General features: G+C 49.2%; 1 protein-coding gene across 21 annotated transcripts in view, besides 2 other annotated features; it reads right to left on the bottom strand.

Annotated features, from left to right (window-relative positions):
• Plekha6 (pleckstrin homology domain containing, family A member 6) overlaps window positions 1–23,636 on the bottom strand; it is a 141,404-nt gene that overhangs the window by 104,030 nt on the left and 13,738 nt on the right. For 4 of the 21 annotated variants that reach the window (XR_003955348.1, XR_003955354.1, XR_003955359.1 and 1 more), the window contains exon 1: window positions 17,806–18,244. The exons of the other annotated variants lie outside the window; for them this stretch is intronic. The gene's annotated coding sequence lies outside the window, so the exon portion shown is untranslated. Of the gene's footprint in view, window positions 1–17,805; window positions 18,245–23,636 lie in introns of those variants that run through there. 21 annotated transcript variants of the gene reach the window in all.
• Window positions 9,913–13,426: an enhancer, noted in NCBI's record as "VISTA enhancer mm1460". NCBI's record gives its function as "enhancer in: neural tube[4/5] | hindbrain (rhombencephalon)[5/5] | midbrain (mesencephalon)[5/5] | forebrain[5/5] | eye[5/5]" and the evidence as "EXISTENCE:transgenic organism evidence [ECO:0001131][PMID:17130149]".
• Window positions 15,189–18,738: an enhancer, noted in NCBI's record as "VISTA enhancer mm971". NCBI's record gives its function as "enhancer in: neural tube[3/4] | hindbrain (rhombencephalon)[3/4] | forebrain[4/4]" and the evidence as "EXISTENCE:transgenic organism evidence [ECO:0001131][PMID:17130149]".

Genomic DNA, 23,636 nt, shown 5'->3' with positions numbered 1-23,636 from the left:
CTTGTACAGCAGTGAGCGCATGCTCTGTGGTCCCAGGCACCTGGCTTTGAATTCATGCCTCTCTCACCATGTCACCTTGTACAGATGAGGCAACTTTTCTGATCTCAGCTTCATCATCTGTACAATATGGATACCGCTTACATCCCAAATCGTGGGATGATAAATAACATAAAGCTCCCAGAGAGAACTAGTAAGTGCACATTACAAGCGTTCACTCAGCCTGTGTCTTCCTACCCCAGCTCCTCACCAAGGTAATGTGCTTTTTCTTCCAGCACACGGTGGAACCCCGAATGTTTGCAAAGGGGGCAAGGAAATGGAATTTATGGAAGTCCTTATTTACATACAGGGCACTTTACTAGATTTTAGGGTGTGGTATAAAATTAACAAGAACACAGCAGAGTCCTTGACTTCAGGAGTTTACAACCTAGCGGGCCCAGCCCAGAAATAACCAAATGCTGGTGGCATGTGGCAAGGGCCATGGGAGACAAGAAGGACAGAGACAGAGCCCTGGAATCCAGAAAGCATGAGTGGAGAGGAGGGATCCAGAACAGAGCCTGCCTCCCGTGGGCACCCAGGGAAGGGCCCAGAAAGCCCAGAGGACTCTCGTAGGACTTCTGTGCAAGGGCAGGGCAGTCTGCAAGTCAAAGGTGGCTGCAATTCTTTGGTGCCCCTCACACTGCCTTGTTCTTGGCATCGGAGTGGTTAGTTTTATAGAATATAAGAGACGGGATGCAGTCTGACTGTGGGAAGAGGGCATAGCAAGCCTTGATGTTTCCACTTGGGTGTTTTGCTGTGTGTGTGTGTGTGTGTGTGTGTGTGTGTGTGTGTGTTCATGTACATTTTAAAGGACTGGGGGGGTGGAACCAGGGCCTCATATGCTGGGCGAGTACTCTACCACTGAGCTCTACTACCCAGAATGGTCCCTTGAAACACTGCCTCTCAGAATCAGGGGACTTGCCCTTCTTTCTCAAGGAGCCAGAATGACAGGTCCAGATCCTAGATGACAGCTAGCATCCCCTTATAGTCACACGGAAAGGCACTCTGTCTGTGAAACCAGGGGGAATCTTCAGATGATAACAAGGGCATTTGGAATCTCAAGCAAGAGCTACATGTATGGCCCACTGACCTAAAGGCAGTAATGTGTTGTTGTTGTTGTGAGCTACCATATTTGGGCTATCTGCTACGTAGCAATAATTAATCAAAACTAAGTCCATACTACAAATGGGTGGGGCCCCAAGGGAAAACCTCCTATGTGCAGGAGCAGAGAGAAGGGCTCAAAACCTCTGTAGTGATGAGGAAGGAGGGGAGAATCTAGTTCAAGCTCTCCACCCTCCTCAGCTCTTCCAGTGGTGCCGATCAATATGACTTACAACACAGTTTTCCCCCAGGGAGATAATGCGAAAAGTTGGTATGTATAACACTGCTTAGAACAGTTATTTATAACAGAAACAAACTGGAAAGAATCCAAGTTCTTTTTATTTATTTATTTTTTTAAAAATATTCATCTGGGAATGAAGATCTCGGGAGGCAGAGGCAGGAGGATCTCTGTGAGTTCGAGGCCAGCCTGGTCTACATAATGAGTTTCAGGACAGCCAGGGTTTCATAGTGAGACCCTGTTCCAAAGAAAACAAATGAACAATTTTTTTTAAACATCAATTAACTCTGTGTGTGTGTGTGTGTGTGTGTGTGTGTGTGTGTGTGTGTGTGAAATCAGAGGACAACTTGTAGGAGTTGGTTCTCTCCTTCTACCATGTAGATCCCAGGAATCAAACTCATGTGTCAGGCTTTGCCACCGACACCTTTACAGCCTTAGATTAAACATGACCCAGAACCCTGCCTGGGCCCTATCCTCCCTGGTTCCATATTCCTGCTAATAACATGTTTCTTCATGTGCACAGTAAGCCACCCTGCCAGCCCCAATCCAAATTCTTTGTTGTAAGTGGAGCAATAACGAGGCAGAATTATTCACGGTTATTTGAGATGGCAAACTAATAAACTATTGTTCTGCCTGGGCGGGTTTTTATAAAAGTAACCGTCAAACAAAAGAGACCCCTGCGAACAGCAGCTGCACACCAGCTACAAGTGTGTAAAGGAAGATATTAGTGAAAGTCAGAAGGAAACATGGGACAAACACCTATGCTTTTAAACATCTGATAAGGTCCACCCCTACCCCCTTTTGGTTTTATAAGTTTTTTAAAACAAGGTCTCTCTGGCTGCCCTGGAACTTGTCATATAGACCAGGCTGACTTCAAACTCATAGCGATCCACCTGTCTCTGCCTCCAGAATGCTGGGATTAAAGGCATGCACCACCATGCCCAGTTTAACTGCCATTTTTTAAAAAGTGCCAATTTAGAGGATGTAGCTTGGTGACAAGAGTCTTTGCCCAACTTGTACCATCCTCAGCACCAGCACCCAAGAAGGAGCATTTGCCAACAGTCCCCAGGAGGCTGACACAGAAGCATCTCATGAGCCCAGGAGTTCAAGTGGGTAGTGGCATTCCGTCTCAATCAATGAGACAGTCAATAACAAACGCTAAAACTGGGGTCATAACTGTATAACAGCAATCAGTGGGGACAAAGTTACTGGAGATTTGAAACCCCACCCCCACGCCCACCCCACCCCCATTTTGTTTTGTTTTAGGTTTTTGTTTGTTTTTGAGCAGAGTTTCCTTGTGTAGCCCTGGCTTTCCTGGATCTAGCCCAGTTCCAAGTTGGCCTGAACTCAGCGATCCACCTGCCTCTGCATTCTGATTGCTGGGATTAGAGGTACCTGGTGAAAACACTTTCTATCACCCAGGGAACCTGGTTAAATTCCAGGCCCAAGACAGGGGGAAGGGAAGGGATGCAAGCATGAGGAGGCTGCAGGATGAGGGTGGGGGAGGGGCTACAGCATCTCCTCAGCAGGGGCGTCAAATGTTAGAAAACAAACCCACCAGTGTTTGCTGACACGTGCAAAGAGAAGGCCTCACACAAAAGCCACACATTATCCCATAATTATTGTCTCTCTCATGCCTGCAATTAACAGCTGTCTGAGAGGCGGCTGCTGGGGTAAATAAATGTTCACCCCCATTACAGTCAATCAGCCAGCTGAAGCGCCAATTAACAAGCCCACTGCAGAGACACTTGGGGACCCAGCAGCAACTGCGGGAGGAAGTGGATGGGAGAAGATAGCATGTGTCTTGGGTACGATCTAAAAGGATGCTCAAGGTAATTCAAATGAGCTACATGGAGCAAGTAGAAGCTGAATTCTCTGTGACTGCATATATCTGTGTCCTGAGGAGAGCCCCAGGCCTGTGGAAGGCTGTGGAGGGAAGCAAGGCAGGAGAAGGCCTCAGAGAAGATACCTACCACTTCTAAAGAGAGACAAAGGGCAGAGGAGGGAGCCAGGCAGGTGGCTAGCCAGCCTAAGTCCACCAACAGAACTTACACTGTTTGGTGACTAGTTTCTCTTAAGCAGCAAGCTCAGAAACACAGAGAAGACATTCATGTCAGAGAAGTTAAAGCTGATTCTTTTGTCCAGTGGAGGATGAGCCACCAAGCAGCTGATTGGAGACTCCCTCTTGCAGGAGCTGCAGCCGCAGTGGTAAAGGCTTGCTCAGCAGGTGTGAGGCCCTAGATTCGATCCCCAGTACTGCCAGGGAGAAAGGAAACCTCTGCCTTGACCGTACTTTGGGGCTGCGAAGATGGTTTAGTGGGTGAAAATCCTTGTTACACAAGCATGAGGACCTAAGTTCAAATCTCCAGCATCCAAGTAAAAACTCACCTGCAGGCCTCGGGTGGGTGTGGGGATGGGGGTGAGGGTGAGGTGGGGGTGGGGTGGGGTGAAGTCATCAGGGTCAGTGGGAAACTGCAGCTACAGGAAGTGGGTAGAGTGTATTGGCGCAGGACATCCAGCATCTTCCTCAAGACTCTGCCTATGCACAGAGCTCGCTGTCATGATCCTCCTGCCTCATTTGCCCAAGTGCAAGGATTATGGGTGTTCATGACCAAGAACTAAACGGGGAATCTGTGGCCAGATATTTTTGAAAACAGTTTTATGTCTGTCTTCAGGGACCCGATTAACAGAACTCTGAAGAAGGGCAGGGATCAGGGATGGTGCTGAGCAGAAGAGCCTTTGCCTGCCCCAGGCTCCATACTCCACCCCCACCCCCCAGTTCCCAAGAGAGACAGACAGAGACACAGGGAGAGACACAAAGAGAGACAGAGAGAGAGACACACACACACAGAGACTTTAGAAGCTGATACCCCCACCCCTCACCCCACCATCACCACTATCACATCCCACCCCCCCACCCTCACCCCGATTCCTACTACAAGTTGACTAATTAACACCATTAACAGACTAACACAATGCCTCTTGGATTTTGCCGGACATCATAAGAACCATCTTCGGATCTTGTTGAGGGGAGACCTGAGATCCTGCATCCCAGGCAAGTTCCCAGGGGATTCAGATGCTGCTGAGCTACAGAGATCTGAGGTGGGGAACACAGTGGAGATATTTGCAACCCCTGTGTCCCTTCTCTCACAAGCCTGGAAACTTCAAAGTCGAGAGGGCGAACAAGAGGTAAGGGAGGTCCCAACAGCACACGCTCCGCTCAGTGGAGCGGCAGATACACTGGCTGAGCAAAGTCAAGTTGAAAGAGACCCTTTAAAGGAGAGAAAAGCCGGAGGGAGCAGATTCCCCCAACAGAATGGCAGGGGTCAGGGTGGTGCCATATAAATGCGGGCTCTTCTGCATTCGGAGACAATATCAATGGGGAGCTTTGGGTTCTCCTGGACTCTGAACTTTCCTCTAACTCAGAACATTTGTTTCATGTAGGACAGGGGAGACGTAAACCTAACAGCTCTCCATGGAAAAATAACCTGGGGCAGGGGTTCAGTGCACGTTCAATTTAAATACTGGGAATCTGCAAACTTAGTCTGGTAGAGCAGAAATACATTGTTAAGCTGGAGGACACCAGAGCCTCATAGAAGGAAGCATATTTGAAACACTGTATTCAATGCTGCAGTACTTATTTCAAGAGGGGATTAAAACATACCATGTACTAAGTTGCCCATATTTTCCAAGTACTGTTCTAAATTTTTTACATGTATTTGATAATTTAACTTGACAAAAGAGGTAAGTTCTACCGTCATCTACATTTTGCAGATGGGTAAACTAAGGTGCAAAGAGGTCGAGAATGGAATGGAAGATCATAGCTAATGTCTTAGGGCTGCTATCACCTATAAATACTATAACCAAAAGCAAATTTGGGATGAAGGGAGTTTCTACACCTCCACATCATAGTCTATCATCGAAGGGAAGTCAGGACAGGAACTCCAGGCCAGAGCCTAGAAGCACAAATTGACTCATACGTAGTCCATGGAGGGGTGCTGCTTACTGGCTTGTTCCTCATGGCTTGTTCAACCTGCTTTCTTATAGCACCCAGGACCACCTGCCCAATGGTGGCATCACCCACAGTGATGTGGGCCCTCCCCCATCAATCCCTAATTGTGAACACTCACTATTGTGAACCACGGCTGATATTGTGGGAACATTTCTTAATTGATGTTCCTTCTTCCCAAATGACCTTAGCTAGTGTCACACTAGCCATAAAACCACCCAGCCCTGCTAGTAAGTATAGAGCCAGGTGTAAGCCCAAGCAGACAGATGCCAGAGATTATTTTTTTCCACTGTGTCCTGGGTTCTGTGGACACCATTTCTGCCTCTTGTAAGGACAGACCAGAACCCCAGGGGAGTTAGGTCACTGGACCAGAACCAAAGTGTGACGTTCAACAAAAGAAAAGTCGAATGGCAGGGGGGACTCAAGCAGAGGCTGGCTGACAACAGCCGCAGCAGCTCAGAGCAAATCCCACTCTGCTCTTGACCTTTCTGACCAGAGACACAAATCAAGTCTTGAAGCGCCGTGCTTATAGTGAACTGCATCAAGTCCAGACTTGCCCACTGATGCTGGTGGGTGTACGATGGCAAGAAAGAAACACCCGGTGGCCAGACATAAATTTGGCCAGGATGCCATAAATTGAGCCCAAGGGAAGTCTGCTCTTGAAAGCTCCTTGCTCTCCTCACCACTGTCTCAGGGAGTTCTTGTTGGAATGATAAGACCTCTCAAAGCTACCTCACCCAGAGACAGCTTTCTGTCTTAGCGTCTCTCTCCGCATTCTGCTTTCTTCAAAATCAGCCCGGTCTTGAAGGCTTTTATCTTGTTCCCTCAGAATCCATGTGCACAGTGCCTTGGGTTCATTGTCCCCAGCACAGGTTCTAGAAAGCTGATAGAGAAATGACTCTCTAGGCACCTAGAACAGAGCAGCCATGAATGACTCTCTCCTCCCAATGTATGTTCTCCAGCCCCTCCTGGGTGTTGGTCTCAGCCCATAGAAGCCACTACAAAGAAACCCTCCTTTCCTTGCAGGGTCGGTGTTGATTAGAAGCATTGGGGAATCAGCCACCCAACTTTCCCACATGCTATCCACAGTATCTAAACATACCCAGGGAGAATGGCAGTGATTGCAGGCTACCAGGGTGGCAGTTACTGAATCATCTCACCAGGCCTGCAGGCTAACAAGGAAGAGCAGGAAGGCATAGGAGGTAAGAACTGAGTTAAGTCTGCCATGCTAGCTGGAGTCCAATGACTAGGCTAGGTATAAAGGACGATCCTAAGGACTTACTGAAAAGAGAAGTCACAGCTTCTAGAGGAGCTGCCATCCCATGTTACCCACTCACCTGAGGGCAGAAGGGAGCCAAGAAGAACAGCACTGGGCTCTGATTCCCTCACTGCCGCAGTATTGACTGCAAAGCCTGTCCCGGCATCCTCAGAACACCCGTCATGTGCAATCTGAGGTTCTCTAGACTAGGTTAAGAGAACCAACCTGCCAGCCCAGCCCCACATGAATTGAACATGTGAGCCTCACACACAGAATTTGCCACCTGCTTCCTCCAGCATGCGGCCTGGGCACCAGGAGGTGGTCAGCTGAGCATCCCGAGCAGCCATAAGAGAGCCATGACTGGTGGGGGTACCAGTATCTCACTCTAAACTCACAACTTGGGTTAAAAGAGGGGCAATAAGAAGGCCCAAGAAGGACTAGAGAGATGGCTCAGCGGTTAAGAGAACTGACTGCTCTTCTAGAGGTCATGAGTTCAAATCCCAGCAACAACATGGTAGCTCACAACCATCTGTAATGAGATCTGATTCCCTCTTCTGGTGTGTCTGAAGACAGCTATAGTATACTTATAATAAATAAATAAATAAATAAATAAATAAATAAATAAATTTTAAAAAAAAAAGAAGGTCCAAGAAGAAATCAAGAAAATATTCATAAATTCTAATTCATTTCGAACCTCCCCAATATGATCTTGGTAGAGTGGTCTATCATTTTAGGAATAGTTTCTTCATAGGTGCAGTTATCAAAAGTTCCTCTGGGCAAGCTAAGAATACAGTATATTGTTGGGTACATGGCAGAGTGTCGGATGCAGACAATGGGATGCCTATGTGAAAGATGCTTGCCCACTTCATAATTAGAGTGGCTTTGTCATTGAGCAGTGAACAGCTAAATTCTCCTCACTCTGCCACAATCCTGTAACTACCAGATCTTGTTACCAGAAACCCACCATGTCCAGTCTCATTCACCCAGCAAGAGGTACACCTGCTTGAACTATCCACCACCAGGTAACTGACCCGATGGGTCGAAAAGGGACCGAGAGGCAGAAATCTCAACTCTAATACCCACACCAAATAGATATCCCCCACGTTCTCGTTTTTTACAGTTGGAAGGACAGCCATTGTGGTAATTAAGATTGTCAGCTTGATTAGATTAAGAAACACCCAAGAGATTAGCACACCTCTGAGTATATCCATGAGGGTATTTCTAGAAAGGATGTACTAAGGGGGCTAGAGATGGAACTCAGTCAGTACAGTGCTCATAACATATGCAGAGCCCTGGGTTCGATTCCCAGCACCATAAATCAGGTGTGGTGGTGCAAATTAATAATTCCAAAACTCCGGAAGTTCAGGAAGGAGTGTCAGAAATTCAAGGATGACCCTCAGCTATGTATGAAGTTCCAGGCCAGCCTGGGATACTGAAGCCCTGGTTTTGTTTGTTGTTGTTGCTGTTGTTTTCTTAAGGGAGGCAGATAAGAAGGAAGGAAGGATTAATGAACCGGGAAAGAACCGTATGAAAGTAAGGGGTTCCATCTCACAGATCGGATGGAATTAAGAGTAGAAAACAAGAACCTGGCATGGTGGCTCACACCTGTTACATGACCTGCCTGAAGTGCTTGAAACCCTAGCAATAAAAAAAAAAAAAAAAAAGAAAAGAAAAAGAAAAGGGGGGGGGAGAAAATAGTCTAGAAGAGCAGACATTCTCTCTCCCTCTCCCTCCCTTCCTCCCTCCTTCTCCTGCTGCTCCCTCCTTCCCACCAGGCTTGGTTTTGTCACACCCTCCCTATCAAGATGAAGTTGAAACCTTGAGACAAAATAAAGTGACTCTCTCCAAAGTTGTTTGCACCAAGTATTCTATCCTTACGACACAAAGTCCAGAACACCATTCAAATCTGTCGCCTGTAGATGCTGAGCGCATTCACAGCAGGCCCTTGCCCCACCCAACCTCATCTGGGCCACAAGGCTATCGGTTGGAGCCATAAAGGGAATACACCCAAACCGTAAGATGTGTGGGCTGCAAACACCTGGCCCACTCTGTTTACAAAGGGCAAAGTTCCCGTGGAAAGGGAGGGCTCGCCCCACCCATTCTTTGAGTGCCACCCACAACCTAAGAGGAAAGCAGGTCAGAGAGACTGAGAAACAGGCCGAGTTCACAAAGCTCACAGTTCAAAACGGAGGCCAGCAGTATGAGTTTCTCCACGTGCTTCTAAATCCTTCAGATGAATATGGCCAGCATTCTGCCTACGTATTCCAGAGCCCCATCCCTCCAGCCCCTGCTAACTTCAACCTCTAGGTTCTGAGATCTCCCATAGAACCTGGCTCGTGGTGGATCCCACACACTTGGGCTTCTTACTGGTCAGCACCGTCATGGCATTGTACAAAAGAGCGAGAAAACGACAGGATGTTTACTCCGAGGCCTGGTGGAAGCCTTTTCTGTCAGAAATGTCTCCCAAAAGCTGGACACCCATAGGCATGGTGCCAAAAACTCAACAGAGAATCTGTGTTCCATTACATTCAACTGAACCTAGCAAGCAAAAGACATTCTGGATAAGATTGGGTGGGGCAAGGGTCTGGATGGATGTTTACTGCACAAGGCTAGCCCTCCTACTCACCTTCCCCACCTGACTCCCCTCACACAAGACCCAGATTCCTTCAGCTTCCTCTTTCTGTATCATTCCTAAACCCACCCCTTCACACCCCAAGACAATAGACGAAAAGCACCCCAGTTCTGGATGCACTCCAGGTCCTCTCTCTGTATCTATCACTGGGTGTGGTGGTTTACAACTTTAATCTCAGCACTTAAGAGGCAGAGACAAGCCAGTCTGTGAGTTCAAGGCCAACCTGGGCTGCGCTGTGAGACCCCATTTCAAAAAAGAAGAGAAGAGAAGAGAAGAGAAGAGAAGAGAAGAGAAGAGAAGAGAAGAGAAGAGAAGAGAAGAGAAGAGAAGGGAGGGAAGGAGGGAGAGGGGAGGGAGGGAATAGCTCAGGATGACAGACTCAGTACATTTGGTAGTTTGAATGAAAATGGCCTCCATAGGCTCTTAGGGTGTGGCACTGTTAGGAGGTGTGGCCTTGGTGGAAGTGTGTCACTGTGGGAGGGTTTTGAGGTTTCAAATGTTCAAGCCAAGCCCAGTGTCACTCTCTCTTCCTGTTGCCTGCTGATCCAGAGGTAGAACTCTCAGCTCCTTCTTCAGCACCATATTTGCCTGCATGCTGCCATGCTTCCTACCATGATGATAATGAACTAAACCTCTGAACTGTAAGCCTGCCCCAATCAAATGTTTTCCTTTTTAAGAGTTGCTGTGGTGGTCGGGCAGTGATGACGTATGCCTTTAATCCCAGCACTTGGGAGGCAGAGGCAGGTGGATTTCTGAGTTGGAGGCCAGACTGATCTACAGAGTGAGTTCCAGGACAGAGAAACCCTGTCTCGATAAAGAAAAAGAAGAAGAAAAGAAAAGGGAGAAGGAGAAGGAGACGAGGACGAGGAGGAGGAAGAGAAGGAGGAGTTACTATGGTCATGGTGTCTCTTCACAGCAATAGAAACCTAACAAAGACAATAGACAAAGAATAGACTGTGAACCTGAGCAATATACCTGTTGAGGTCCCAAGTTGGGGACATGCCTCTGTGACCGTAGCAGATAGAGTGACCGCTGACCCTTGGTTAACCTCACAGATAGGAGCCGCAAGGTCCGGACAGGCAATACTCGGTGTGGAACGTAAGAGAGAGCCTGGGGTTCCTTGCAGCCTCTCTGTGTTTCTCAAACTCCATGTGGTGACTCACCAGTGGGTGTGAAATCAAGAGAAGGGTCAAGGCTATATTTAGAAAACGGTGTGGGGAGCCTTCCTGGAATAGAGCAGGAAGCTGTGGCAAGTGAAGGTAGCATGCTTGTTATTAGAGAAGGATAAATCTCATATCGGCTTCTCAGCAACATCCCATTAGGCGGCACCTTTCAGACTTCCTTAACTGTGTTCAGAGTTCTCACCTGTGTGACTTGCTCTCTGTCCTCAGCAGATTGGAATGCTAAGCTCCTTAGGAGTTAGGAGTCACATCTCCCAAGTGCCAGCCCCGATCCCAGGCTCTACCACCAAACTAGGCTCAGACCAGGAAAGCAGGTGACAGTCTAGGAAGTATCCACCAATGAAAAAGATTAAGGTGGAAAAAGAGGGGACCCACCATGGACAGATGGTGGGGATTCCCATCAGCCCCTCCACTGCAGACTGAGTAGTTATGCGGACTCCCATCAGCCCCTCTGTTTTACAGATGAAGGGGTGGGGAAAGAAGAGCTAGGACTGAGACCTGTGTTTGTATGGCCCTTGCCAGGAAACTCATACACATGTGGGAACATACATGTGAGGGCAGAGACAACACAGCATCCTGTTTTTGCCTTTCTCAGGATTTTCCAATTCCCTAAAGGAAAAAGAAGGCTGGGCACACCCATCTTCCTCTTTGTCCCACCCTATATCCTTCTCCATCTCTTTTGAGGTTGATTTTTTTTTCTCCCTAGCTCAGTACCCCCTCCCCCAAATACCAGCCAACTGGTTACCCAGGCAACTCAGCTGGGAGGCTGCCAGTTACCGTGGCAACCCAGCATGGCCACCGGGCTGTCTTGCATAGGAAGGTCAGGGGACCAACCAGGCTACCAAGCAGCTGGGAGGTTGCTAACAGGACTGGCCCAGGCTGAGAGGCCTACATGCCTGAGGGAATTAAGTTCCTGCTGTCTGGGACCTCTGTTTCCCATGAAGCAGCCTCCTCCAGTAAGGAGCATGAACCACACGCTAACCTCCCTGGTTCTGTCACCCAAGCCTGATCCTGCCAGCCAAACTTTTTTTTTTTGGGGGTCTCTTCTAGTCCTGGTTGGCCTGGAGCTCACTATGTAGAACCCTGTCAGCCAACCTTTTAGGTTTTATTTGTGTGTGTGTGTGTGTGTGTGTGTGAGAGAGAGAGAGAGAGAGAGAGAGAGAGAGAGAGAGAGAGTGTGTGTGTGTGTGTGTGTGTGTGTGTGTGCTCGAGCGCACGCTCTCTTTCACACATGTCACAGTGTGCATGTATAACTTAGAAGGCAGGAGTCAGTTTTCTTTCTTCCACCACGTGGGTCCCAGGTATGGACCTGAGATTCCTAGCCTTGGGAGCAACCCCTTCACTTGCCAAGCCACCCACCACTTTTTTCACTGTCACTGTCACCTCTCACAAGAAACAGTTTCTCAGACTGAGTAGCCACCGGCTGCTGGTCAGCCTGATTCAGGATTCCCCTCTTCCCAACACGCGCAGAAGTCAGCGTATTCGCAATATAAGTGTCTCTACGTGTACTCTCTAGTTCTTGCTACGCTGGTCACACTCTGGGTGTTATTGGTAAAGTTACCTTGATGGAGTACAAGTGTGTTATCTCACTTTGCATATGGAGCCACCAAAACTTGGAGAAATCCAGGGACTTGCACAAGGTCACAAAGCTAAGGTATGGACAGACTGACATCCTGAAACCCCTTGAGTGGCTTACTCCACCCCTCTCCCACCCTGCCGCACCTGGCTTTGGCTACTAGACTTTTTAGACATTAAATGATTATTTGGAGGCTGATTCATCACTCACACTATGCTTCATCTTCACCTCTAGGAAGAGGTCTTTCGTGTTCTTGCAGGATAGCTTAGAACCGAGACCCAGAGGTGTTTTCTGTTTTGTGTTTTGGAGACAGCATCTTGGTATGTAGTCCAGGATGGCCTAGAACTTGAAACCCCCTGAGTGTTGGGATTAGAGGGATGCACTATCACACCAGACTCTAAAACCCAGAGATTTAAAGAAACTTCCCAGGGTACTGAAACTATTTGGGAAAATCTTTACCTGTGAGGATCACCTAACAGGAGTCTCTTTCTGAGCCACGCTATAGAACAGTGGTTCTCAAAGTGTGGGTTGTGATGCCTTTGGGGTCAACTAAGCCTTTCACAGGGTTCAATTGAGACCATTGGAAAACAAAGGTATTTATATTACAATTCGTAACAGTAGCAAAATTACAGTTATGAAGTAGCAACAAAAATAATTTTATGGCTGGGGATCAGCACAACATGAAACTGTATTAAAGAGTCAGAGCACTAGGAAGGCTGAGAGCTGGCTCAGTGGTTAGAGCACTGACTGCTCTTCCAAAGTCCTGAGTTCAAATCCCAGCAACCACATGGGTGGCTCACAACCATCTGTAATGAGATCTGGTGTGTCTGAAGACAACTATAGTGTACGAATGTATATTAAATAAATAAGTATTTTAAAAAATAAGAAAAAATGGCTGAGAGCCACCACTGCTACAGAATATGATTCACTCAGAACAGTCATTTGCCCATCTCCTGCTCCCTTGTAAGACCTTGAATTTTTTTTTAACAATATTGTGGGACCCTGACTTGGGGAAGTTAAAAAGAAAACCACTTTTGCATCCTAGGACCACAGTGGACTACTCCCACCCCAGAGATGAAAAATGTCAGAGGGACTGGAAAAAGAGAAGCCTGGATTCCCTGCCTATCTGTGACTCTAGCAGGTCCCTGAGCACTGCAGTCATCATCTACCAAAACAGCTGTGTGTCCCCACTACTGTCCTTTCATATCTGCAGTGACATAGCCCCAGGTTCAGGTGAGGCAAACAGGCCGACTGCAGTCTCCAGACAGCCCCTGGTGTTCACGAGGACCCAGAAAAGAGGCAAAATCAAGAAAATGACCTCAACACCAGAGCCGGGTTGAACTTAACAAGCTAATTGCTAGCATTTGACTAATTAGAAGCAAATTGGCACTGGCAATTAGAGGTGCACGATCTTCTCAGGTGATGGTAGTCAGACTCGGTAGACAGTGACTTCAGCAATAAGGAGAGACCTCCGGTCATCATGCACTCTGGGCCAGCTCCCTCAAGTGCAGAGTCTCCACGCACAAATGAAACCATGAAGAGCCCTAAAGTCTGGACCGATCACCCTGTCTCCTACCGGCACAGGTGTCTCCATACTACCCGGAATCCACGAAATAAGGACCAATGGCCACAGGTCTACAGAGATAAGCAGGTCACCTCAGAACCAACTTTCCCAACTGCATTCCCGACAGCCCACCTGTCTGGCTTCTGAGTGGTTGCACAAGAAACACAAACATGACATTAGTTCTTGCTACTTCTGAAGGGGTTTGAAACAATGAAGAAAAGCAAGTTAACACCATAAAAGATGTTATAATTTATTCAATGGTGATCATGCCATACAATTGTGTGTGTGTGTGCGTGCACATGCGCGCACATTCCTGAGAGTGTGTACACTCCTGTTTGTGTATGCCTGGGAGTGTGTACACTCCTGTTTGTGTATGCCTGGGAGTGTGTACACTCCTGTTTGTGTATGCATTAGTGTGGAGGCCAAAGGCCAATATTGGAAGGCTTTCTCTACTGCTCTCCACCTTATTTTTTGAGACAGGGTCTCTCTCTCTCTCTGCATCTGGAGCTCAGAACTTGCTTAGACTTGCTGGCCAGCAAGCTCCAAGAATCCTCTTATTCCCCCCCCCCCGCCCCCCAGTGCTGATTACAGACACATGGATGTGCTCTCCTGCTCCACACAGTAAACACGGCCCTGTGTGAGCCATCTCTATTCCCCCAGCAAGTGTATTCTGTTTTAAGAAAGATTTATTTTTATGAATTTTTTTAAACTCCTGGGGGAGTCTGGGTATGTGCACGTGAGAGCAGGTGCATTTGGAGGCCACAGGTGTCAGGTCCTCCTGCAGCTGGAGTCACAGGTGGCTGTGAACACCTGAAGTCAGGGCTGGGAACTGAACTCCAGTCCTCTGAAAGAGCAGTGCAAGCCCTTAACCACTGAACCAGTCCACCAGTCCTACAAAATGCATTCTTGTACAAAACTGCTAGGAATGTAAATGAGTGCTTTTGAATGTAGAATCTGGCAAACTTTATCCAAATATTTTTTAAATACGCACTTATTTTATTTTTAGAAATGTTTCCAGAGGAAAACATCATTGACAAGTGTAGTGATTAGAATATGTATATATTCATTATATCTTTTTTTAATAAAGGGTAAAGAAAAAAACAAAATATCTACATTCAACATAAAGGTAAAAAATTAGAACAAAAAAAAAGAAAAAGAAAAAGCCGGGCGTGGTGGCGCACGCCTTTGATCCCAGCACTCGGGAGGCAGAGGCAGGCGGATTTCTGAGTTCAAGGCCAGCCTGGTCTACAAAGTGAGTTCCAGGACAGCCAGGGCCATACAGAGAAACCCTGTCTCGGAAAAAAAAAATTAGAACAAACATGGAACGAAACATTAAGAAACGACTTTAAAATATTATAAAAAATAAGAACATGAGAGGTGCTTATACGACAACAGCATACAGCTGGATCAAAAAATTGAATGGTTTAGGCCTATTAGAGCATACTTTGAATCCCATCTTAGGAGGCAGGTGGAGGCCAGCCTAGTCTATATAGCAAGTTCCAGGCCAGCCAAGCCCACACAGTGAGACCCTGTCCCAAAACAAAACAAACAAAAAAAAAAAACAACAAACAAAAAAAATGTTATGATATGTATGTGTGTTGGCACAACGAATCTGCTCATATGTTTGTGAATAAATTCTAAAAAAGATACATCAGCCAAAATGTTTGACTTAGATACTAAATCTCTTTCCACAGTTCCGTGTTTAATAACTATTTCAATACAGAATAGAATTTCTAAAGTATAGGCCATCATATAAATTCTGTATCTTAAAGTTTATCCTAAGGAGGGGGGGAAACCATCTTAAATGCCAGGGGAGCAGGGGAGGACCCATAAACAAAAATGCACATATTGTGTTTATTTGTAAAGGGAAAATAAAGCTGACAGCCTAAAATGTTCAAAAGCGGCTATGTAAAATGCCCCGGCGCCCACATGCAGACTATAAACAGCGTTTGCAAAGGCAACACTTTGTTTTTTTTAATCCCCGTGTGAAAGAGAAGGCTGCATGTTTTGTGACGCTTCAAAGCACCAGAACCAAAGGGTGGAATTGAGGGTCTCAATCAAACAGGAGAATGTTCCCGCCACTGCAGGGAGCTGTTATGAGGTAAGGAGTCTGGGTCCACAGGATTTCCCAAAGGAAGGCAGTCCTAGGCCTCAGAGGGAAAAGAGTCGGGTAGACATAGGTTCTGAAAGACTTTAAGAGATAGTGGTGCACAGTTCCAGAGTCTACCTGCCGTGGAAGATCCTGGGGGGCACATGCACAGCTTCCCTACTCCCCACTGGCTCCCAAAAGAAGTTTGGTTCTGAGAGTATTTAATGAGAAAGGCTCATGCCAGCTCCAGCTATGTCAACCTCCTGCTTGGGCCTTTTCCAGCAAACCAAGCTCTCTCTAGCCCAGCCACCTTCCTCCTGCCTTTACCTGCCCCAGGGGCCAAGTAAATGTCCAGCGTCCATCAGATGGGCTGCTGAGCAGGCAGTGAGAAAACAGGAGCGTCATCCACAGCCTACTACGTGACACCTCACCCTTGTCTGGGGTGCTGTCGCAGTCAATCCTAGGGGCCTCAGCTGAGCCCACCCCTGGGCGCCACTGGGCCAAGATGGGGGGGGGGGGTAATGACGGCAGCTCAGCCAGGGCAGGCGCCTGGCTCCTGGATTTCCTCAGTAATTACTTCATTTGCACTGAGCAGGAAGAATCCAACTCAATCATCCAGGCAGACACACTAAATGTAATTATCTATGTAATGTGTCCTGCACCATAGCCTTCCTGTGAAAAAGAAAAAGCAGCCGAATTGAGGGGAGGGCGGCCCCTTTGTCTCTAGCCCTCGCAGCACGCCACCAGGATTAATTACATACAGCGCTAACACGTTTATCACCTCGCCACCAAAGGGGAAACCAAAGGCTTTTAATAATTCATTATCTGCAGCCCAGCACTCTGAATGGTTGTGCGGAGACACAGAACCCCCGCTCCTTTCTGCAAGGAAAGCCAGGCAACTGTGCAGGTGCCCAAGCCGCTCTTGCCACCGCTCTGGAAGCACTGCTGCTCCACCCCCACCCCTATTCCCATCCACGGCCGCGGACCCAGGTGCTGAGACACGGGCGCACTCCTCTCCGCTAGCAGGATGGGCTCGACTTTTGCCCGGGCTAAACCGCAGCTGCCCAGAGGTGGTTGCCGGACAGTTGCACCCGTAGAGTCCTCCCCACTTCCACAGGGTTCAGAGGCTCCGGGTGGGAGGACCGGGACAGCACCTGCAGTGCCCCGCAGCCATCTGGACAGGGGCTCTGGCAGAGGCGTGCCAGCTAGGGCTCCGCCCACGCATGCTGGAGCCCTGGCGGCTGAGTGCGCCACTGGAGATGCCAGATGGAGAGCGAGAGGTCTTGAGGGACTTGGGATGAGCTACCCGGTCCTGAAGGCTACACACCTCTTGCGAAACTTACTGGGGGACACATCCTTCTCCCCCACCACGCTCGAGCCCGCCTCTCTGCATCCAAGATCTCCCACCTCTCACTCTCCAGCCAGACTGGCTTGCAGTCCCAAAGGGCATCTCCCAGTAGCAGCTTTTCCCTCCTCCTCCTCCTCCCCCTCCTCCTCCTCCTCCTCCTACCCCCCTTTCCTCCCCCCTCCCCCTCCCTTGCGTATCTCCGACCACTTCAACCCTAGACTTCTCACACAATAGCCCAGTCCTAGGGCTCTAAACAGCGGCAGTTTGCTTTTCCATCACCAATACGGCATGTTCCATCATCCCCCTGCCCACAAATCCTTAAGCAGCTACCCACTGAACCGCAGACACCCCCTAAGAAACCAAGAGCCTCTGACCCCTTGCACTGAGGAAGGAGAGCCTCCACCGACCTGAACCTGACCCCTGGACCCTTCCATCTCTCTTCCCTACAAAATTAGAGATAGGGCGGGGCTGCACCTTGGAGGTTGGCAGCCCCAAAGCTACCCTCACCCGGGGACGCAATTCAAATGTAATCAATTCAGAGGGTGCCGGCCCATCCTAGGGATTCTGGAGGGGTGAGGTCACAGAAAGGCTATAATTAGCATTCTCAGCATCCATGATCCCTATGTACCGCTGCCAAGGCTGAAGATGAAGAAGGCAGTTCACTGCAGTGCACGCAACCCTGGCCTGTGCGGCCAACACCGGCTGCCAGCTCTGCCCCCCAGCCTAGCCTTCTTTCTCCCACCTCTTAGGTCTGATGCACCTAAACGACTCACCGGCTGGGCCTCGGAGGTGTGATCCCGCGCTGAGAGCGCTAAGCGCGATTTCGGAGGCACCCCTCCCCCAGCTCGGGCCAGCTGGGGTCCTCCTCCCCCACCCCTGGGGACCCCTTCGGAAGAGTGCCGCTCTGGATCTAATCTGATCTAATCAGTCATCTTCTCGCTGGCAGGTCCCTGGCTCCGGGGAGAGGATGCTGTTGTGGTTACTGCAGGATCCAGCACCTTTCCCAGGCAGAAGCAGCTGGGCATGCTCCATCGGCTCCCGTGGGGATTTCAGGACCACGTGACCCTCCCTCCCCAAGCTGTCACTTAGGATCAGGAGTAAATAGTCCCCTGAAAGGTTTAACTCCATCCACACCAGTGACGAGCTGCTAACCACCCTTGTAACCCTCCCCGCAGAGAAGGGGTTGGTGGGCACAGCCTCCCCGGCCTCCCACAGACAGGACAAGGCTGCCCCCCAGAGGGCATCTGGGCCTGCTGCGTATGGGTAAGCAGCGTTTTTTAAGAGTCCTACCACAGGAGACTGCAGGATGCTGTTGCCCCTGGGTTTGGCACTGTGGTGGGGCCTCGTGCACCCAGTGGTGGCTTTTCAGTTCTGTGACTGTCCCCAAACAGAGAAACCATTTCATAGAGGGTTTTGCTAGGATCCTAATACTTCCATATCCCTCAACACAATGAATTTAAAGGAAAAATATTAGGAGAGCTCTGGGACCCATTTAAAACAAAAACAAATAACCAAAAACAAAATAGGATCTCATAGTCTTCATCCCAGACTAGTCTCCAGTGACCAAGCCTTCAATCTGTGCTCTTCAGTATTGATGGGCAGGGGCAGGGAGCTTTAAACATCTCTCCCCTCTACTGTGCCTCTGTTTCTTTTCACATCTCTCTGGGAAAGGAGATTCTCCATGACAGTGGATAAGTGCAGGGGAAACCTTGGTTTTAGGACCAGGATCAGAAAGGAGTGGGACGGATTTGCCCTTAACTCCCAGGGGTTTTGTCTCTGCCACACCTTGGACCCAAAGCTGGAGACCATATCATTGAGGTCACTTTTTTTTTTTTTTTTGAGTTTTTTGAGACAGAGTTTCTTTGTGTATCCCATTCCTGGCTGTCCTGGAACTCACTCGGTAGACCAGGCTGGCCTCGAACTCGGAAATCCACCTGCCTCTGCCTCCCAAGTGCTGGGATTAAAGGCATGTGCCACCACTGCCTGGCTTGAGGCCACTTCTGAACATAGAAACATTCCAAAAAGCAGGAATTGATGAATACCTATAAGGTTCCACCCACTTGATAAGTCTATTGTTATTTGTAAGTGGACTGTCTTGATTTAAAAAATAAAAACAAAAAGCAGCCTGGGCTGAAGATGTCTGCTCAGTTGAGTGCTCGTCAGGGTACATGAAATGAAGCCCTGGGAGTCTGCAAACCAGCACCCCATAAAATACAGTATAGGTAAGATCAGAAGCTTAAAACTATTCTTGGCTACTCAACGAGTTCAAGGCCAGTCTGGGCTACATGAGGCCTTGTCACAAAAGAAAAATGAACAAAGCAAGAAAGCAACCTGTTCCTACTCTGAGTCTAACCACGGTGTGTGAGCATCCCTGTGTGAGCATGAGCATCCCTGTGTGAGGATCCCTGTGTGAACATCCCTGGGTGAACATCATCTCTGTGTGAGCATCCCTGTGTGAGCATCCCTGTGTGAGCATGAGCATCTCTGTGTGAGCATGACCATCCCTGTGTGAGGATCCCTGTGTGAGGATCCCTGTGTGAACATCATCTCTGTGTGAGCATCTCTGTGTGAACATGAACATCCCTGTGTGAGCATCCCTATGTGAGCATGAGAATCCCTGTGTGAGCATCCCTGTGTGAACATCATCTCTGTGTGAGCATCTCTGTGTGAACATGAACATCCCTGTGTGAGCATCCCTATGTGAGCATGAGAATCCCTGTGTGAACATCCCTGGGTGAACATCGTCTTTTGTCACCTGGAGCACTTTCTTTAAAAAAGGATCTGCTTTAGAAGGCACAAGAGAACTCGTCCCTTCCTGCACCCAGGAAGAGATAGATTAGGAGACTGGAGATATGGGAGAGACTTGATGGAGTCAAGCCAGGAGCCTGGGGAGGTACCTAAGGGACAATCCTTCTCATGCCTCCTCAGGGTAGGGGGGCACATGGCAGCCTATCTGCTCTCTTGGTAGGGTTTCCCCTCTCTTTCCCTCAGCTAGATGAGCTGCCAGGCTGGTCCTCAATGACTCTGTGGGAAAGCCTCTCGGCTAAAGGGGCAGGGAAGTTGTGAGTAAGGGCCCCGTGCCAGGCCCAGTTCACCTACCCAGCTCTCCAGGACTTGGCAAGGATGTCTGGTACAGGTGGGGCCGAGTCGGCTTCCAGGCAGCCAGAAATGAGGGACTCTTGGGGAGTCCCTGGCCTTGAGAAGTTAATGGAGCAAAGTGGGGTTGAGAGAGATCCCAGTACGCAAGAGGGGAAGAGAAGGGGACAAGGACCCCCAGCTCAAATGCCATGCAATCTTAGGCAGCTGGAGAGGGCAGCCAACAGACAGGCCCGCTGGGCGGGTTTCCTCTTTGGCAGACAGAGCGAGAGCTGCAGACAAGGCTCTGGCTCACCCAGAAGCCCAAGCCAGAAGGGTGGCTGCTTCTGGAGGACACAGGGGCTCCGGGGGGAGGAGGGTGAGAAGCCAAAGGATGACTGGGCTGGGCACAGTGCCTTCCTGCCAGGGAGCAAAATGGAAGATGTATGAGGCCTTATGGGGCTGGCAGGGTGGAGGCGGCAGAGCTGAGAAAGCAAACATGCCTTGCCAAGTCTAAATCTCTCCTCTGTTAGCCCAGCCGAGAAGCAAACTGCTCCTGAGAAAGGCTGAGGAGGAAGCTTAAGGAAGAAGGAGCCCCAGAGAGAGCACCTCTGGGGTCTTGCCTTCCCATTCCCAATACAGTCTCATCTCACTCACTCACACCTTCAAAGATCATCACTACGCCACACTCCCCACTGGCCCTGGGGGTCACTAAACTGGTGGACTAACTTCCCCTCCGGGCCCACTTTTCCCTGGAGACCATGCCCACGCTCCTTCACCCAGAACCCACTAACTGGGAATCAGGGAGGAGGCCCGATAGTGAAGTTGTCAAGACTCAGGTTCCAGACTCAGCTCCACCCCTGACTAATGCAGCAGCTTTGAACTGGGCACTTGACCGCTGAGCCTCAGTTTTCCTCCTCTGTAAATGAAGTTTGTTGGCAGTGCAGATCACCCCCTTGCCTTCTCTCCTGTCCAGAGTGACATCTGCCTTGCTTGAGACAGAGCTGGTAGGATTCCTATACCAGAACTTCTGTCCTGTGCCTTTCTCTCGCCTCCCCAGGTGACCCACAGGTTGAGGGTCTGTCTGGACTCTTGGTGACCTGCACAGCCTCTGTGGAAGTACCAGAGCTTCATCATCCGGCTCTTGAGTATCTGTGGGTGGAGCCCTGCCTTCGGTATCTCTGCCTTCCAGCAACCCCTGGAATGGCCTGAGCAGCTCCTGGATGTACTAGGGGTTCAAGTAGGTGTCCAACCAACTGCCCATCTGGCACTTCCTGCAGGAACTGTTCAGACCAGAACAGGAAGGCACGCCAGAGCTGGGTGTGGTCCCTGGGTGGAGGAGCAACAAGTGTTATCAAGGTGTGGTTCTGTCGTCCACCTCTCTGCCATGTCTCCTGCCTAGACACCTCTACAGGGAGAGGCACTCTTAAAGACAGAAGGGACCGGTTCTACAACAGACTGCCTGTGCAGGAAGCAAAAGACCAGGGCCAGATCTCTTATTGGCTAGGAATTGCTTTTACATAGCTGGCTCATAAGTCTCAGAAAGCCTCCAGACCCACAGTGACAGAACTGCAGTAAAGGAGGGTCAAGATGGCGCTCAGTTCCTTGCAAGTGAGACAGTGGGTCATCACTCAAATCCCTTGGAAGGCATGGTCTGCGGACCATGTGTGCTCTGCTGCCCTCCTGTGGATCAGTGCAGTAAATGCACACAGGCCACAGTGAGCTACACCACCTTCCACTCCCTATTTGTTTATTCTCCTCTCAAATCCCCTCCTTGGAGGTGACACTTTTTTTTTTTTTCCGAGACAAGGTTTCTCTGTGTAGCCTTGGCTGTCCTAGAACTCACTTTGTAGACCAGGCTGGCCTTGAACTCAGAAATCCGCCTTCCTCTGCCTCCCAAGTGCTGGGATTAAAGGCGTTCGTGCACCACCATGCCCGGTTTGCAGTGACACTTTTAAAACCTCAACACACTGGAGTAGTACAACAGTAGCAGGTCCCATAAGACCCGACCCTCGGATGCCATTAAGGATCCGGCTTAATGAGATACAGTTATTGTCCTTGTTAAATACCCAGCCCAGCAAATGTGAAATGTGCTAGAAGAAACATCACCCCAAATTATCCCAACATCTGATTTTTTAAAAATCACTTCTTGGGAATCCATGTATGGAGTCATCAGTCCCTTTACATCCCAACCAAATGTCAGACGCCTTGGTGAGAAGGGATTGCTCATGGAAAATAAGGCATTCGGGATCCATTCGTTCATTGACATGCTCATTGGTGAGGGGTATGAAGCCCCAGGCACCAAGAATGCTGAGTGCCATCTTGATAAGAACACAGCGGTGAAACCACTTCAGCTTTCCTGTTGCTAAAACGGAGATGAGAGAGCCTCGCTTACCAAGGGATTAAATGAGGCAATTCAGTCAAGTCCTGAGCTCTGAGAGTGGCTCCTGCTTTCACAAGCTGTGGATATTTTTATTATTATACACAATAAGACAATATTCTCTCTCTCTCTCCCTCTCCCTCTCCAGACTTCATGAGCATCCCTGGGTTACCCCTGCCCCTTGAGGGGTCCTCAACCATGGTCTGGAGATGGTCCTAGAAAAGCCGATCCCCATCAGCTGGAAGCCTGTTCCACTTGAGAAGTCTACACCCTTGGAGACTGGTTCCCACACGCACAGGGCTTCCACAAGTGGAAAGGAGGTGGATGAGGGGGGAGCCCCAGAGCCTTGGTATGGCAGGGGAAGAGCGAGGAGCAGACTGGGACCACAGACTCCACAGGGCTGAGAAAGACAGAACTGAGCCTGGGCAGGAAACCTGCACATGCTGGGGAGCATAATTCAGGCCTTAAGCTGTAAATGATGGAAATGTGGAAGGGTTTTAGTTTTAGCAAAGAATGACATGAACATCTTATATTCTTGGGGGAAGGGGGAAACACTCTTGCAAGAAGACCACCAGAAAGGTCTAGGTAGGGATGAACTCGGATACGGCTGGGAGCAGCCAATGAGACAGGAGGAGTGAAGGACCCACGGGGTCGGGGGCAGGGGAGGGAACGTGAGGCTCCCTGCTGTGGCGTTCTGCTTCTAAGAAGGATGCAGAGAAAACAATTCATGTGGGCTCACACTCTGCTGAGAGTTACAGACTGGTAGCTGAATCAGTAATTAGTTGTGTCCCTATTTATATTCCATTTTTTTCTCACCCACCCACCTATTTCAGTAAATGCCGGGTTCCTATAATGTATCGGAAAGATTCTAGGATAACGGAAAACAATGTGAGCAGAGGCTGTGCTCGAAGATTACCCAGCAACAGAGTACTACCAAGAAGTAAACACGCTGGCTTGGGCTTGGCGGTGCTGTGCCTAGCATGGGTTTTGGCCCCAGTACCACAGAAGAACCAATCGACAAGTAGGAGCCAGAAACCTGGATATAGGAGGAAGAGAAGGTGCCCAGGGCACAGGGGACAGTACATGCAAAAGCCCTGCTGGGTCTGAGGTGAAAGAGGCAAAGAGAGGTGAACTTCAGCATAGAGCAGT

This window comes from Mus musculus, chromosome 1, assembly GCF_000001635.26.
Source record: "Mus musculus strain C57BL/6J chromosome 1, GRCm38.p6 C57BL/6J".
Taxonomy (NCBI): domain Eukaryota; kingdom Metazoa; phylum Chordata; class Mammalia; order Rodentia; family Muridae; genus Mus; species Mus musculus.
The sequence above is the reverse complement of the archived record's forward strand: the minus strand, read 5'-3'. Positions and strand labels throughout refer to the sequence as shown.